This window comes from Staurois parvus, unplaced genomic scaffold (assembly GCF_062004578.1).
Source record: "Staurois parvus isolate SC_StPar_1 unplaced genomic scaffold, SC_StPar_1.0 ptg001053l, whole genome shotgun sequence".
Lineage (NCBI taxonomy): Eukaryota > Metazoa > Chordata > Amphibia > Anura > Ranidae > Staurois > Staurois parvus.
The window spans coordinates 553,360-558,603 of NW_028318849.1; positions in this window are offsets into that span (position 1 = coordinate 553,360).

The window sequence follows — 5,244 nt, forward strand, 5'->3', positions numbered from 1 at the left end:
TAGCACTGATCACTGTATTGGTGTCACTGGGGATGTCCGTGACAGTTAGTCACTTCCCCCCCAGTGTCAGAATGTCCGCCGCAGTTCCGCTATAAGTCGCTGATCGCAACCATTACTAGTGTGAATAAAAATAAAATTCCAGTATATATATCACCATTTGATAAGCGCTATTACTTTCATGTAAACCAATTAATTTACACGTATTGGAATTTTTTGTAGCAAAGACATGTAGCAGAATATATTTTGCCCTAAAATTATGACAAAATTTGATTTTTAAATTTTTTTTTTATTGCACATGTTTAATAGCAAAAAGACAAAAATATTGTTTTTTTCTCAAAATTTACGGTCTTTTTTTGTTTATAGCGCAAAAAAAAAAAACGCACAGGCGATCAAATACCACTGAAACTTGTGGGAAAAAAAGGACATAAATTTAATTTGGGTGCAGCGTTGCATGACCACGCAATTGTCAGTTAAAGTAAAGCAGCACCATAATGCAAGAAATGGCCTGATCAGGAAGGGAGGTAAATCCTCAGGAGGGCAAGTGGTTAGTCAGAACAGATTTAGTCCGAAAATACAATACAAATATATTACATCACTTCCGAATTCTCTTTCTATCGTAGAAGAATTTTGGGAACTTTAGTAACAATATGAGACTAGAATGCAAAATAAAAAATGGATGGATGGATCAGTTGTTTTTTTAACCCACTCCTCCTTCATCCTTGCTGCCTAAAACCTAGGTTCACACTGAAGCAGTTTTGATCCTTCCTTTGATCGATCGTTCTTTCCTTCCTTCAATCGAACCTGCCGCAAACGTGCGCATCAGAGATGGACGCGGTTCAACCATTTTGTTAGGCATCTCCATTTTCTCCCCTCATCTTTCCCCCCTCCCTTCCTGAGAGTCCCAGCGACATGTGGCCAGTATGTGTGTGAGTTAGGAAGGTCACAGGAGGGTCATAGGAGCTGTAAAGGCCCCAAGAGAGTTGGAGTCTCACTGTCCAAAGAACCTGTGTAATTTCATACCTCGTAAAAAGATAACGGAGCCTTCCCAGGAGTTCAAGGCATTCCCAAGAAGCACACACCAGATAACATTTTTAAAAGATCCATTTTCCCCCTATGTCTCATATCTTGGAATATGAGAGACAAACATAAAAGCCGGACATATCATCAGATGGACGATGAGCAGGCGAACAGTTTGATGGGTCACTCGCCTTGTCTCGGGCGCATGGGAAAGCAGAGGAATAGATCTCACGAACCGTTTAGCATACATCTTCATAATTCATATCTGGTCAATTGTCTGCATAATATTCTACCCACGGGAGGGAGGTCCCTGGTGCAGATGGAAGGTTCTGGACCAGAATATGAGTTATGAAAGATGTTGGCTCCAGTTTAGTGCTCCGCCTGACGATTATTCCCTAAACAGGGGATTGGTCCTTGACTTCAGAACCACCCCCTGCTGGGGAACACAAAAGAGGCTGTCAGGCCTAAGAAAGGGGAGTTGAAGACATCTCCCATTTTTTCCATCGTAACATAGGGAGATCAAAGCCCTTCTGCTCAGAAACGTGATCTGCTTACATCCAAGGCTTAATGGCAAGTATCTTAACCCTTTAACCTCTCCCTGATATCTCTTTGCTGTGCTGCTAGTCTCTGTATATTTATATATATATATATCTTAGTTACATCTTTTTCTGTAAATATTTTTATTGCATCCGTTTGACCTCTTAGTAATAAATCTTTCTTTCTGAAAGTGTTGAACTGTTTCTATAGCTCTTAATTGCAATTTACGAATCCCTGCCTTTAAAGAGAACGCTACTGTGTTTGTTTGAACCTCTGTATAACCGACCTGCGGACCGTTTTATACAGACGATTATATCAACCAGTATAGTGGTATAGCTGAATGCCGAGTTTCCTCTTTCTCTGATTGAAAAGGAGGTGGTGGCAGTGTGAAGGGTTAATTGCGTAATTAACCTGACCCAGTAACAATCGATTCAGGCTGCTGGCACATTGATCGGTATCCATTAGCTGGAAAATTGTTGTGCAGGGTGCAGCTGGGTGTGGCATTGTTACGTACGTCACATCACGGTTGTAGATCGGTTAGCCCTTCAGTCATGAGTTTGGTGAGAAGGTCTGGGGTCTGACGCCGCGATTGTGACAGAACCGTTGATCAAAAGAGGTGTCAATCGATCAAGTATGGTCAATCGATCAATCGAAGAAAGGGTCCAAAATCGCAGCTGTTTTAAAATCCATGGATGAAAGATGACCAGGGAGGAGAGGTGATGGCTAAAAAAAAACAACACTGAAGCCATCAAAGTCCTATAGGAATGTTTCTCATCTATGCTGATGCAAATTCTGTGAGATAACATTGAAGTCTAGGGACTGAAACAGCACTGAAGTCCAGCAGGAACCTGTTTCAAAATCACACTGTGCTGAGTTGATTATAAGGGAACCACTGAATATGAGCCCTGGTTCACACTGGTGCGACTTGTCATTCAATTTGACAGTTCCAAATTGCATTGCAAGTCACACCCTATTTGTGCTTATGGAACCGTTCAAATTGGACTCCGACAGTGCTGCACCGATTTGGATAAAGGTTCCTGCACTATTTTTTGTGATTTCATGTGCAACTTGTATAGACATCTGTGCATGAAGTCGCACATGAAGGTATGTCAGGCAAGTCGCACATGAAGGTATGTCAGGCAAGTCGCACATGAAATCTCACTGACCTGTAGCTCTGAAGTTGCGCTACTTCCCTTGAAAACGTTCCAGTGTGAACCAGGGCTAATGTGATTTTCCTTGTCATGCAATTCTGTGAACCTGGGCTTGAGAACTTCCCACAGGCAGAGCCGTCCCTAGAGTTGGTGTCACCCGGTGAGGTAACACGTGGTGTCACCCCTCCAGAGAGCAAGGAGCGGTGCCGGTGTAGCGGTAAAATGAGTATCCCGTGAAGATATGCATCCCCTGAAGCAACTGCGCATGTGTCAGTTTCAGGCCGAAGAAGCCGATCTCTGAACCTATACGGGGCTAACTGATCTTGCAACTCATAGTGATCTGCGGGATCAGCTTCAGCGGTTTGCAGCCTGGAAGGGGATTAACTGTGGCAGCTCTGTGCTAAAGTCGGAGATCGACTTCTTCGGCCTGAAACCGGGACATGCGCAGTTGCTTCAGGGGATACATATCTTCACGGGATACTCATTTTACCACTACACTGGGGGCAGCTGTCACTATGTCGGGAATCAGGGATCACCCCAATAACTGGCCAGGACCTTGACAGAGCCCAGAAGCTTTGTTGGCATCCTGCTCCTGCACCCCCTGTGATGGTGTCACCTGGTGTGGCACCACCCTAGGGACGCCACTGCCCACAGGTTCACTGCATTTTTCATTCATTTTAATGGAAGGATGCGTCTTTGGTGTGTTTTTCTTTTACCAAACATGCACCACAAATGAAACAAGCAAGATTTTTTTTTAACCGCAACTGAAGCGCAACAAAGCAGTATGAGGAGCTACAGTGAAGGAAATAAGTATTTGATGCCCTGCTGATTTTGAATGTTTGCCCACTCACAAAGAAATGATCAGTCTAAAAATCGAATGGTAGGTGTATTGTAACACTGAGACAGAATAGCAACAAAAAATTCTAAAGAAATGCATGTCTAACAAATGATGCACTGATTTGCATGTTCATGAGGGAAATAAGTATTTGATTCCCTTCACAAAACATGACTTAGTACTTGGTGGCAAATCCCTTGTTGGCAATCACAGAGGTCAGACGTTTCCTGTAGTTGGCCACCAGGTTTGCACACATCTCAGGAGGGATTTTGGCCCACTACTCTTGGCAGATCCTCTCCAAGTCTTTAAGGTTTGGTGGCTGACATTTGACAACTCAAACTTTCAGCTCCCTCCACAGACTTTCAATCAGATTAAAGTCTGGAGACTGGCTAGGCCACTCCAGAACCTTAATGTGCTTCTTCTTGAGCCACGCCTTTGTTGCCTTGGCCGTGTGTTTTGGGTCATTGTCATGCTGGAACACCCATCCACGACCCATTTTCAATGCCCTGGCTGAGGGAAGAAGGTTCTCGCCCAAGATTTGACGGTACATTGCCCTGTCCATTGTCCCTTTGATGTGGTGCAGCTGTCCTGTCCCCTTAGCAGAAAAATGCCCCCAAAGCAGAATGTTTCCACCACCATGTTTGACAGTTGGGATGGTGTTCTTGGAGTCATAGGCAGCATTCCTCCTCCTCGAAACACAGCGAGTTGAGTTGATGCCAAAGAGCTTGATTTTGGTCTCATCTGACCACAACACATTAAACCAGTCCTCCTCTGCATCATTCAGATGTTCAGTGGCAAACTTCAGACGGGCCTGGACATGTGCTTTCTCGAGCAGAGGGACCTTGCGGGCACTGCAGGATTTCAATCCTTGTCGGCGTAGTGTGTTACCAATTGTTTTCTTGGTGACTGTGATCCCAGCTGCCTGGAGATCATTGACAAGATCCTCACGTGTAGTTCTGGGATGATTCCTCACCGTTCTCATGATCATTGACACTCCACAAGGTGAGATCTTGCATGGTGCACCCGACCTAGGGAGACTGAGAGTTGTTTTGTGTTTCTTCCGTTTGCGAATGATTGCACCAACTGTTGTCACCTTCTCACCAAGCTGCTTGGCAATAGTTTGGTAGCCCAGTCCAGCCTTGTTTAGGTCTACAATCTTGTCCCTGACATCCTTGGACAGCTCTTTGGTCTTTGCCATGGTGGAGAGTTTGGAATCTGATTGTTTGATTGCTCCTGTGGACAGGTGTCTTTTATACAGGTAACAAAATGAGATTAGCAGCACTCCCTTTAAGAGACTGCTTCTAATCTCAGCTTGTTACCTGTATGAAAGATACCTGGTAGCCAGAAATCTTGCTGAATGATAGGGGATCAAATACTTATTTCCCTCATGAACATGCAAATCAGTGCATCATTTGTTAGACATGCATTTCTTTAGACTTTTTTGTTGCTATTCTGTCTCTCAGTGTTACAATACACCTAGCATTCGATTTTTAGACTGATCATTTCTTTGTGAGTGGGCAAACATTCAAACTCAGCAGGAGATCAAATACTTATTTCCTTCACTGTACATAGGATTTAAAGGGATGCAGTTTTCTTCCGCTTTTTTGAACTGCAGAACGCACCAAAAGCAGATCAGTGTGTGAAAGCAGCTGGTGACAGATTGCATCATTGATGTCATTTCCTCATACTTTCACTGTAGTACAT